This window comes from Saccopteryx leptura, chromosome 2 (genome assembly GCF_036850995.1).
Source record: "Saccopteryx leptura isolate mSacLep1 chromosome 2, mSacLep1_pri_phased_curated, whole genome shotgun sequence".
Taxonomy (NCBI): domain Eukaryota; kingdom Metazoa; phylum Chordata; class Mammalia; order Chiroptera; family Emballonuridae; genus Saccopteryx; species Saccopteryx leptura.
The window spans coordinates 290,677,122-290,690,532 of NC_089504.1; the positions used below are offsets into that span (position 1 = coordinate 290,677,122).

The following is a 13,411-nucleotide window of genomic DNA, read 5'->3' on the forward strand; positions in this document are numbered from 1 at the left end:
TCCGCATCCCAGTTTGATGCTCTATCCACTGCGCCACCACCTGGTCAGGCTTAACAAATCTTTTTAAAATTAAATTTATTGAGGTAACATTGGTTAATGACATTATATAAACTTCACATGCACAACTTTATAATACAACATCTTTATACTCTGTATGTTCATCATCCGAAGTCTAGTCTCCTTCACCATATATTTTGTCCTTTACCCTCTTCATCCTCCCTCCACTTCCTCCCCTTTGATAATCACCATTCTGTTGTCTGTATCTATGAGTTTGTTTGGGGTTTTTTTTTGTTGTTTGCTTGCTTGTTACTTTTTGTTTTATATTACACATATGAGTGTAATCATATTGTTCTTGTCTTTTTCTGTCTGATTTATTTTATTTAACATAATACTCTCAAGATCCATCTGGGTTGTCATAAATGAGTATATTTCATCTTTTTATGGCTGAGTAATATTCCATTGTATATATGAACCACATCTTCTTTATCCAATCATTTGTTGAAAACTGCTTAGGATGTTTCCATGTCTTGGCTATTGGAAGTAATGCTGCAATGAACTCAGGGATATATATAGCTTTACAAATAAGTGTTTTCAAATTTTTCAGGTACATACCCAGAAAAGGGATTGCTGAGTCATATGGTAGCTCTATTCTTATTCTTCTTTTTTTTAATTTTTTTTTTTAAGTGAGAGGAGGGGAAGTAGTAAGACAGACACCCACATGCTTCCCGACCAGGATCTACCCAGCAACCCCGTCTGGGGCCATACTTGAACCAATCAAGCCACTGGCAGCGAGAGGAGAGAAGAGAGAGAGGGGGAGAGGGAGGGGAGAAAATGCAGAGAGACACTTCTCCTGTGTGCTCTGACCCGGAATCAAACTGGGGTCGTCCATACACCAGCCTGACGCTCTATCCACTGAGCCACGAGCCAGGGCTGGTAGCCCTATTCTTAATTTTTTTTAGGAAACTTCATACTGTTTTCCACTGTGGTAGCATCAGTTTACATTTCCATCAGCAATATACCAGGATTCCCTTTTCTCCACATCCTCTCCAACAGTGTTACTTTGCCCTATTAATAATCGCCATTCTAACAGGTATGAAATGGTATCACATTGTGGTTTTGACTTGCAGCTGCCTCAAGGTATTATTTGAGTAAATTAAGTATCAAATGTGTTATACTTACAAAAGAGTAAAGGATCATTGTGGGTGGGCAAGACTAGTCAGAGAAGATTTTAGGTAAGAAGTAGGAGGTCTGGTATTTGAAGATTAGAAGAAATTTGAATAATAGCTAATATTAAGTTCTTATACATTCCAGATTCTGTACTTAACAAGTATTAACTTGCCTGACCAGGTGGTGGCAGAGTGGATAGAGCATCGGACTGGTACACAGGGACCCAGGTTCAAAATCCCAAGTTGGCTGGCTTGAGCGCTGGGTTCATCCAGCGTAAGTGCAGGCTCACCAGCTTGAGCACAGTGTAGCTGGCTTGAGTGTGGGATCATAGACATGACCCCATGGTCGCTGGTTTGAGCCCAAAGGTCACTGGCTTGAGCAAAGGATCACTCACTCTGTTGAACCCCCCCCATCAAGGTACATATAAGAAAACAATCAATGAGCAACTGAAGTGTCGCAACAAAGAACTGATGTTTCTCATCTCTCTCCCTTCCTTTCTATCTGTATCTGTCCCTCTTTCTGCCTCTCTCTGTCTCTGTCAAAAGATAAAAATAAAAATTTTTTTTAAAAAGTATCAACTCATGTGCTCTTCTCAACAACCTATAAGTTATTATTACTGCTCCTACTTTATAGGTAATTTGATGAAGGTACAGAGCTAATAAGTGGTGGAGGCAGAATTTGACACTAGATGATCCAAGGTTTAACCAAACCCCTGCTGACTCGCCAGACATGGCAATGATACTTCAAAGGAATGTCCAGGACACAGAGTACCTGGAAGACTATGTGTTGTCCAGCAGGCTAGAGTGGAGTGTATTCACACGAATAAGTACATATAGGTGGGAAAGGAAAGGCAAGAGGTGATAGTGATTGATAACTGAGAAATAGTAAGTGATACGTGAAGTATGGTGGATACGGTTACTGGATTAAAAACTCTACAAATCTAAGATTTGGGTTATTTCTATTTTTTTGAGGAGACAGAGATAACCTTCTTGTCTAAAAGAAGTTAATCAACAGTAAATATGTTCTCATGAATGTTCTACCCACCTTCCTCCAGTACTCACATTCCAATCACATTCTGGCTTACGTAAGATAAAGGAGGGTGGGGATTTATATTTATCTTTCTAAGAAGCACTGAGAACAGAATAGGAAGAAAAAATATCAACCTCTGGCAAGTCATGCTGGAACTAGAGAGGGAGAGAATCAAGATGATGGGACCATAGGATCCAGGTGAGAAAGATAATTCCATGGAACACTAAATTTGATGCTCTATCCACTGCCCCATCACCTGGTTAGGCCCCATATATGTATAGATATATCTATACATATATACACACACACACATATATATGTGCATATATATGTGTATATTTTTTTAAATGTGTGAAAGTAGGCAACATCTGGAAGGGGTTATGTAAAAGGAAAAAATGGGCATATTATTAAAGTTTTCATTCATATTGTTGCATCATCCTTTCAATAAGATTGACCAAAGGGGGAAAAATAATTTCAATTATCTCTCTGGACACAGAACTTGTACTGCTCAATGTAGAAGTCCTATTTGTCATGCTACCCAAAACAGTTAATTACTGAGCCAGCCCCTGCATTGCAGGTTCTTCCTGCCAAGGCGCAGCCTGTTCCCTTCAACCTTTTCTAGGCACCTCTATCAAGGCTCTGATGAGCACTAACAGCACTTAGTCTCCAGCCTGTTTTTCTAGAGGGAGGAGGGAGATGAGTCAGCTTTGGTCTCTGTCCTACCCCATTCCGGGTGAGTCAGTACACAGAGCCAGGTTTCTTGGCATTCTTACAAATTTTACAAATATTGAAATTTTCTTTCAGCTATATGATATAAGTACCTCAGGAAGTAGCAAACGCTGCAGAAAATGTAGTCAGTGGCCCGCACAGAGTTTAGTTTGCTGGAATAAGAGCTGTACATATCAAAGCAGCAACACGCACCAGTGTAAGGTAAAGAAACAACAAGGGTGGTGTGCAGTAAATGCTAGTGTTAGCTCTGAAGGCTGGGGGTACAGGAAGGAAGATCCATTTGGGGCACAACAGGGCAGGAAGAGTGAAAAGGAATACATGGAAAGCATGGAAAAGGCAAGCAGGATCAGGGCGTAGGAGGAGCAGTGGAAGCCGGGCCTGGCTGGGCCAGCCAGCCTTGCTGTAGGATGGGGAAGGGCATGGACTTCATCACAGCTAGTGGTGGGGTGGGGGAGCAAGTAGGTTTGCACAAGGTGTTTGAGCAGGGGACTGACATTTCAGCACAATGAATTTGACATCAAATGACAGACATAGGAGAGACTAGAGACCAATTAAGAGTCTACTGCTCATCAGGCAGTTATGAAAAATAGGAAGATTTCAATGTGCTGATTTGTAATGATCTCCAAGGCACAATGATAGAGTGAAAAATAAAATACAGAATAGTGTGTGTATGTGTGTCTGTGGGTGTGTGTAACTATGTCTATAAAACTACCACTTTGGGGGGAAATTATAGTGGAGAAAATATATATAATTACCTAAATATATAAGAAATTAACAAAGCTGGATGCTTTCCAGAAAGAACAGAATGGCTAAGGAAACAGGCAGTGGAAAAAAGAAAATGTATGTGTCCTTTTATCTCTTCAGAATTTGAATTCACGTAAAAATATTAAAAAATAAAACTTTAGAAAATAATTTATTACTTTTTAAATATTTTAAGAATTTTTCTATCTTTAGTAAACATGTATTGTTTTAATAATTATATCATAACATGATTCTTTAAAGATTTTAAGGGCATATTGTAATAACCCAAGTAAGAGAAGTTACAGTTTGGACTAGAGTGGTAGAGACAGAAATATAAGGATGAGGTGCCAGATAACTTGGTTGGTTAAAGCATTGTCCCAAAGCAGAGAGGTTGCCAGTTTGATTCCTGGTCAGGGCACATACAAGAACATATTGATGTTCCTGCCTCTCTCTCTCTATCTCTCTCTCTCTCTCTCCCTTCTTCTCTCTCTAAAATAAATAAAATAAATTAAAAAAAAAAAAAGAATGAGAGGATGTGATACATCTCATCTCCAGAGTCTCTTAAGCCTGTGCTTCTCACACTGTGGCTAGGCATTCTGGGTGAGGGGCAGTGACAAAGTTTACTCAAGTTATAGTTGAACGGCACTTTGGAGGACCCAGTTGAGAAGCCTACATTAAGCCGTCAGGTCACCCATGCTACATGTGGCAAGTTTCCAGCATCCTCACATTCTTCTGCCCTTAGTCTCCCACCATTTACCCCTACCGTCCGTGTTCTTCACCCTCAGAGCAGCTCCCATCTTCCCAGTGTCTGACCTCTCTGCTCATGCTTATTTATGACCCTACTCCACCTTTAGGATATATAGCACACCTGCTGTTTACAGGCAGACAACCCTGGCTTGTCTCCTTAAAATAGATTCTCCTTAATCTATGTTTTTTCAGACCACCCTGAAAAAGCTAGACCCTTCTACACTACTAAAGCTTTCTAGGGAGCAGCACCCCGACCAGGTCACAGATCAAGGGGCAGGACACAAAAAGTTTTAAAAATACAACAGGACTCAATGACTGCTTAAAAATGGATGGAAGGCCCTGGCTGGTTGGCTCAGCGGTAGAGTGTCAGCCCTGCTTGTGGAAGTCCCAGGTTCGATTCCCGGCCAAGGCACAAAGGAGAAGCGCCCATCTGCTTCTCCACCCTTCCCCTTCTCCTTCCTCTCTATCTCTCTCTTCCTCTCCCGCAGCCCAGGCTCCATTGGAGCAAAGTTGGCCCAGGAGTTGAGGATGGCTCCATGACCTCCGCCTCAGGTGCTAGAATGGCTCTGGCAGCAACAAAGCAATGCCCCAGATGGGCAGAGCATCACCCTCTGGTGGGCATGCCAGGTGGATCCCGGTTAGGTGCATGCGGGAGTCTGTCTGACTGCCTCTCTGCTTCTAACTTCAGAGAAAAAAATGGATGGGAAAGCCTGACCAGGCAATAGTACAGTGGATAGAGTGTCAGACAGAGACATGGGGGACACAGGTTTGAAACCCTGAGGTCGCTGATTTGAGCGTGGACTCATCTGGCTTGAGTGCAGACTCACCAGTTTAAGCACGGAGTCCCTGGCTTGATCCTGGGATCATAGACATGACCCCATGGTCACTGGCTTGGCCCAAAGGTCACTGGCTTAAAGCCCAAGGTTGCTGGCTTGAGCCCAAGGTCACTAGCTTGAGCAAAGGGTCACTTGCTCTGCTGCAGCCCCCCATCAAGGCACATATGAGAAAGCAATCAATGAACAAGTAAAGTGCTGCAATGAAGAACTGATGCTTCTCTTCTCTCTCCCTTCCTGTCTGTGTGTTCCTGTCTGTCTGTATCTGTCAAAAAAAAAATGGATGGAAAATATTAGATGCAAGCTTGACTCCTGGGTCTTGGGTGGAAGACTTCCAAAAGAAGCTTGACTGCAATGAATCATTATATATAAGGATTTGTCTAAACCAAATCCTGACTCTCATCTATTAGCCCGCAGACTTTGCACATTGCACTGGAATCTTTTGTTAACATTATAGATCAGGTGTGTGACCTTGGCTATTCCTATGGCCTTCACTTACACTGCACGGACCAGGTTTTGGCTTCTTATCTCTATTCCATTAGCCTCCAGCTCTCAGCATTGTCGTGGTCTGCTTTCTCAGCACTAACCATTTAGCACAGTGAGACAGGGGGACTCAAAGGGGGAGTCAAAAGAGCACCTTGAGTGGACAGAGATTTTGACGTCCACTAACAAGACCACAGTCTGGAGGAGGGGCTTACTGAGCACTGTGATGAGGACACTTAGGGGGCAGTTGGTACAGTAGTTAAGTTAATGTTGGGGTCTGGAGTCAAGCAGACCTATACTCAAATTCTGCCTGTTATTATCAACTTTAGGACATATTAATAAAAACAGATAACAGCTATTGCCTATTATGCTATTGGCCAGACATTCTGCTGAGCTTTTTTTTTTTTTTTTTCCCGCAGGGGAGAGCGCGAACGCAGTCCCCCACTACCACAAATTATGCAGTTGAGTTTCCCACATTTGGGGAAATCGCAGGGGTCAGCACATCCGGAGTGCAATGGATAAGCCTCGCCCTGGGAAAACCACCTTCGTGATCATGGTATCTCCCCTGCCAGGTAAGTATTCTGCTGAGCTTTTAATATGCTTTATCTCATTTAATCCTCACAGACACTCTTTCAGTTGAGTACTGTATTCTTATTATCAATTCATATTACAAATGAAGAAAGTAAGCTGTTGAGAGATTAAGTAATTTGTCTAAAGTCACACAGCTTTTTGAAGTGGTAGAGCTATGAGTCATTTATAGGTCTGACTCAGAAGTTTATGCCTTTGGTCAAATAACTAAATTGAGTAAACAGGAAAGAAATTACAAAATCAGATTCTACTTATCAGAGACCAGTGGTCTCCACTTGTTGTTTAAGAACCCGGATTTAGGAATCAGACATTCTGGGTTCAAATTATGGCTTTGCTACTAATATACTGTGTAATCTCAAGCAAGTTACTCAGGCTCTCAGCACCTGTTTTCTCCTAGGTATAATGGAGACAATAATAGAACCTATCTCATAAGGTTGCCCTAGGATTGTAATTATATCGACAGCATCTAGAATAATGCTGTATACAGTTGGCACCATCTAAATATTGACGATTAATAGTTCTACAACTCTTTATCAATTTAAGTTTAGGAAGTTAAAAAGAGAAAGACAAAATCCTGGTAGATTATATACCAAGGGATGTTACAAAGACTCACAATTCATCTTTCAACTAGCTGGTCTCTCCCTAACTCTAAGCTACACAAAGTAATGCTTTGTTGAAAGAGAAAGAGCTTTGGAGTCAGAAACACTTGGGTTTAATTCTTAATTCACTCTCTATTCCATGGCCTTGGGCAAGGTCCTTGATGTCTTTAAGCCTCAGCTTTCTCATTTGTAACACAGGCAATTATCCATGTGTCAGGATTGCTGGGAGGAATAATGAGATAACTATATAAACTGTACAGGTCGGTGCTCCTCAAGCACACACAGACACCAAAGCAAGGCTGTTTATTCTAACAAAGTCTTGCTCAGGAAGAAAAGTCAGACCTTTGGTACTGAGTTAGTCAAACATTAATTAAGAGCAACCTCTTTTACAAGATCTTTACCAAATGGCTCTGCGTCGTTTTTTTCCAGTAAAAGCTCTTTCCAATCTGGCTTTTCAAATCATAAAACAAGGACACTACTCAATTACAGTCACTTTCAGGGCACTTCTTATGGGGAACTTAAACTTTTAAAAAACTGCAGGCAAATAAGCACTAGATCTGGGGTTCAAAGGAACCCCAGGCATTGAGTATTTCTTAGGTTCTTCTTTGTGAATTTGAGAAAGTTTTATATAACTTCTCTGGGCCTCCATTATATCACTTGAACTTTAGGAAAAAACAATATCCATCCCCAGAGATTTTTGTAAGGATCAAATGACATAATATATAACCTACATTGATTCTTTCCTGCTTTTCTCCTATTAAAATGGCCTGTACATCCCTCTTCCTCTTCTAAAGTTAACCCATCATCTTGTGCTCTGGTTCTCATCTCCTCCTCGACTTCTAAGAGATTTCTTTCCAGCAGTCATCTACTCTCTTCTATATGTTCATTCTATCGCTCTCTCTACCAGCTCATTCTACTCATTCCCACCAACACTTATATATGCCTGTCTTCCTATTAAAAGAAAAAATACACCATCACATCTATATCCTACAAATTTCTTGAATAAATTAATTTCAACTGCTATCTCTATTTCCTCACCTCCTCCTCCTCCTCAATTCTTTCTGATTTGTATTATGGCCATATAACTCCACTGAAAGCTTTCACCCAAACTACGAAGAGTCTATCTCCGATAGACAATTTTTAGCCCTTAACTTATTTGACCTTTCAGTAAGATTCTCTTGTTGGCTAGTCCCTCTTTCAAAACATTCTTCCTTTGGGCTCCATAAGGTTTCATCCTTCTGATTTTCCTCCTGCCTCTCAGATCTTGTTCTCCCTTATTAGCACTTCTTTTTCTTCTTTAAATGGTTATATCTCAAGGATATTGCCTAGGCCCTCTGCTTTTCCCACATTAACTCCACCTCCATGTAATCTCATTCACAACAATCCCCACCCCCTTAATTACCATCAATATAGTACCATCAATATAATTACCAACAACTCCACTTAGATGTTCCACAGGCCTCTGAAACTCAACATAAAACTACAAGCATGGGTTTTGGTCTATCATGTAAGAAGCTTAGAAATTATTCCATTCTGACCATAAGTAAAAAGTTGGACAAACTAAAAAAATCAACACTCTTTTTAGATCTCTTAGAGAAATGAGATCATAGAGCAAACTGCTACCCCCAAAATCATAGAAATTAACAAAAGAAAAAAGACAACTCAGCCCACCTCTGAGACAACATCAAGCATAACAACATCCACATCACAAGGCTACCAGAAGAAGAAGACAGAGAGAGCAAGGAATTGAGAACTTACTTGAAGAAATAATGACTGAAAACTTCCCTAACCCAGACAAAGAAAAAGACACATAAGTCCAGGAAACACAAAGAGTCCAAACAAAATAAACATGGAGAGGCTCACACCAAGAAACATGATGATGAAAAATGCAAAGGTTAAAGACAAAGAGAATCTTAAAATCAGCAAGAGAAAGAGAGTTGGTTACCTACTCTCTCATGAGACTGTCAGCTGATTTTCAACAGAAACTTTGCAAAATAAAGGGATTGGCACAAAATATTCAAAGTGATGAAAAGCAGGTATCTACAACCAAGATTACTCTACCCAGCAAGACTATCATTTAAATTTGAAGGAGAAATAAAAAGTTTCCCAGATAAGGAGAACCTAAAGGAGTTCATTACCACCAAACCAGTATTACAAGAAATGTTAAAGGGACTTCTTTAAGTAGAAGAAGGGGGTGAAGGGAACATAATCTTTAAACAAAAGTTATAGTAAAAAACAAAGAAGAACATTACATAATGATAAAGGGATATCCAACAAGAGGCTCTGACCTTTTTGAAACATAAAAGCACCAAATATGTAAAGTAAAAATTGACGGACATAAAGGGAGAGATCAACAGTAATACAATCGTAGTAGGGGATGTTTACATCCCATTAACATCACTGGGTAGATCTATTTAGAGAAAATTTATAGAGAAGCAACAGCCTAAAGTGACACATTAGACCAGATGAATTTAATCAATATTTTTTTATCATTTCATCTCAAAGCAATGGAATAAATAAGGTCTACCAGAAAGTTCTGTCCGTTTCTATCACAAGTTTTGACACGTAAGCACATGTTTATTTGGTGCATGTGTGCCTCTCTATTTTTATCACTTAATGTATACATACTGACATAGCAAATTAACTAAAACAAAGTTGATTCACGTTAGTCTTACGTGTGAAGCAATAGTGTACCCATGGCTACTGATAAAGTTCATTTATGCCACTGTAATTTTTACGAATTTCAACAAGGAAGAAATGCTACAGAAGCATGTCTGTCCATCTACCATATTCCTCGGACTTAGCACCCTCCGACTATTACTTGTTTTTGTCCTTAAAAAATTTTTTGAAGGACAAAAAATTCAAAAATGAAGAAGATATCAAACAAGCACTGGTTCAATTTTTTGCATCAAAAGATAAAACATTTTTCAAAAATGGGATATACAAATTGCCCTCACACTGGCAAGAAATCATTAATAATAATGGCAATTATATTATTTAATAAAGTTTATTGACAGTAAGAAAAATTTGTATTTTGTTTTATTCCAAAAACAGACAGAACTTTCCGGTAGACCTTATACATTCTTTTCAAGTGCACGTGGAGCACTTTCTAGGACAGAACACATGTTAAGACACAAAACAAGTTTCAATAAACTTAAGAAGATTGAAATTATATCCAAAAAAATTTTCTGACCACAGTGATATAAAACTAGAAATCAATTATAAGAAAAAGAAAAGAAAAACACAGAAACACTTGGAGATTAAATAACATGTTACTAATCAATAAACAAGTTAACAATGAAATCAAGGAAGAAATAGAAAGTATTTTGAGACAAATGAATATGAAAACACAACAACCCAAGACCTATGGGACCCAGTGAAAGCAGTCTTAAGAGGGAAATTCGGCCCTGGCCGGTTGGCTCAGTGGTAGAGCGTTGGCCTGGCGTGCAGGAGTCCCGGGTTCGATTCCTGGCCAGGGACACAGGAGAGGCGCCCATCTGCTTCTCCACCCCTCCCCCTCTCCTTCCTCTCTGTCTCTCTCTTCCCCTCCCACAGCCAAGCCTCCATTGGAGCAAAGTTGGCCCAGGCGCTGAGGATGGCTCTGTGGCCTCTGCCTCAGGCGCTAGAATGGCTCTGATTGTGGCAGAGTGATGCCCCAAGATGGGCAGAGCATCGCCCCCTGGTGGGCATGTCGGGTGGATCCTGGTCGGACACATGCGGGAGTCTGTCTGACTGCCTCCCTGTTTCCAACTTTGGAAAAATACAAAAAAAATAAAAAAATTCAAAAAAAAGGGAAATTCATAGCAATATAGGCTTACCTAAAAAAAAAAGAAAGGAGGCCCTGGCCGGTTGGCTCAGCGGTAGAGCGCCGGCCTGGCATGCGGGGGACCCAGGTTCGATTCCCGGCCAGGGCACATGGGAGAGGCACCCATTTGCTTCTCCACCCCCCCCCTCCTTCCTCTCTGTCTCTCTCTTCCCCTCCCACAGCCAAGGCTCCATTGGAGCAAAGATGGCCCGGGTGCTGGGGATGGCTCCTTGGCCTCTGCCCCAGGCGCCAGAGTGGCTCTGGTCACGGCAGAGCGACGCCCCAGAGGGGCAGAGCATCGCCCCCTGGTGGGCAGAGCGTCGCCCCTGGTGGGCGTGCCGGGTGGATCTCGGTCGGGCGCATGCGGGAGTCTGTCTGACTGTCTCTCCCCGTTTCCAGCTTCAGAAAAATACAAAAAAAAAAAAAAGAAAGAAAGAAAGAAAGAAAGGAAGAAATAGAAAAAATTCTCAAATAAACAAGCTAACCTTACATCTAAAGAAACTAGAAAAAAGGGCAGCAAACAAAACCCAAAGTGAATGCAAGGAAGGAAGTAATAAAGTTCAGAGTGAAAATAAACAAAATAGTCTAAAAAATTACAAAAGATCAATGAAATATCAACAGCTGACTTTTGAAAAGATAAACAAGATTGATACACCTTTAACCAGAATCATTAAGATAGAGGACCCAAATAAATAAAATCAGAAATGAAAGAAGAAATGACAACTAACACCACAGAAATGTAAAGATTTATAAGAAAATACTATGAACAATTATATGCCAACAAATTGAACAATTTGGAAGAAATAAATAAATTTCTAAACACACACAATCTTCCAAGACTGAATCAAGAAGAAAAACAAAATCTGAACAGACCAATTACAACCAATGAAATCAAATCAGTAATTTAAAAAGTCTCAACAGACAAAAGTCCTGGACTTGCATGGCTTCACAGGTGAATTTTACCAAACATTCAAATAATTAATACTTGTCCTTCTCAAACTATTCTAAAAAATTTAACAGGAGAGAAGGCTCCCATGCTCATTCTACAAAGCCAGCATTATTCTGATTCCAAAACCTAATAAAGAAATTACAAAGAAAGAAAAGTATAGATAATATTCCTGATGAACATAAATGCAAAATCCTCAACAAAATATTATCAAACCAAACTCAGCAATACATTAAAAATATCATACACCATGATTAAGTGAGATTTATTCCTGGGATGCAAGTTTAGTTCAGTATCTGCAAATTAGTTAACATGATACACTACATAAACAAAATAAAGGATACAAATCATATGATCATATCAATTGATGCAGGAAAAGCATCTGACAAAATCCAGCACCTATTTATGATTTAAAACTCTCAGCAAAGTGGGAATAGAGGAAACATACCTTGACATAATAAAGACCATATATAACTAACCCAAAGCTAACATCCTACTCAATGGCGAGAAGCTAAATCATAGGAGCAAGAGGGTGATGTCCACTTTCACCATTATTATTCAACATAGTATTGGAACTTCTAGCCACAGCAATTAAACAAGAAGAAAAAATTAAAGGCATCCAAATTGGAAAGGAAGACATAAAACTGTCATTATTTGTAGATTATGTGATACTGTATTCGAGAACCCTAAAGATTCCAAAAAAAAACACAAAAAACCTACTAGAACTAATAAATAAATTCAGTAAAATGCCTGACCTGTGGTGGCACAGTGAGATAAAGTGTCGACCTGGAAGTGCTGAGGTCGCCGGTTCAAAACCCTGGGCTTGCCTAGTCAAGGCACATAGGGGAGTTGATGCTTCCAGCTCCTCCCCCCTTCTCTCTCTCTGTCTCTCCTCTCTCTCTCTCTCTCTGTCTCTCCCTCTCCTCTCTAAAATGAATAAAAAAAGAATAAATTCAGTAAAGTAGCAGAATACAAAATAAATATTCAGGAATTTATTGCAATTTTATACACCAATAATGAACTATAAGAAAGAAAAACTAATACAACAATTCTATTTACTATTGCATCAAAAAATAAATAAAATACCTAAAGTAAATTTAACCAAGTAGGTAAAATACTGTATTCAGAAAATCATAAGATATTGAAGAAGATACAAATAAATGAAAGCATATACTGTGGGTAGAAAGAATTAACACCATTAAAATGGCCATATTACCCAAAGCAATCTATAGATTCAATACTATTTCTATCAAAATACCAAGGGTGTTTTTCACAGAACTAACCCATATAATCCCAGAATAGAGATGGAACCACAAAAGACCCCAAATAGCCACAGTGATCTTGAGAAAAAAAGACCAAAGTTGGAGGAATTACGCTATCTGATATCAAACTATATTGCAAGGCTATAGTAATCAAAACAGCATGGTACTGGCATAAAAAAGAGATACGTAGATCAAGGAAACAGAATAGAGAGCCCAGAGATAAACCAACCCCTATATGGCCAATTGATATGTGACAAAGGAGGCAAGAATGTACAGTGGGATAAAGACAGTTTATTTAATAAATGGTGTTGGGAAAATTGGACAGATACATGTAAAAAATAAAACTAGTTTACTTTCTTACACTATATACAAGAATAAACTCAGAATGAATTAAAGACTTAAATGTAAGACTTGAAACCATAAAACCCCAGGAGAAAACAGAGGCAGCAACATCTCTGACATTTCTCCTAGTAATATTTTTT

General features: G+C 39.6%; 1 non-coding gene across 1 annotated transcript; it reads right to left on the minus strand.

Annotated features, from left to right (window-relative positions):
• Positions 1–6,145: 6,145 nt before the first annotated feature.
• On the minus strand, positions 6,146–6,309 carry LOC136396216 (U1 spliceosomal RNA). Its single transcript, XR_010749611.1, has one exon. It is a non-coding gene; the product is annotated as a U1 spliceosomal RNA (small nuclear RNA).
• Between the last annotated feature and the right edge of the window lie 7,102 nt (positions 6,310–13,411).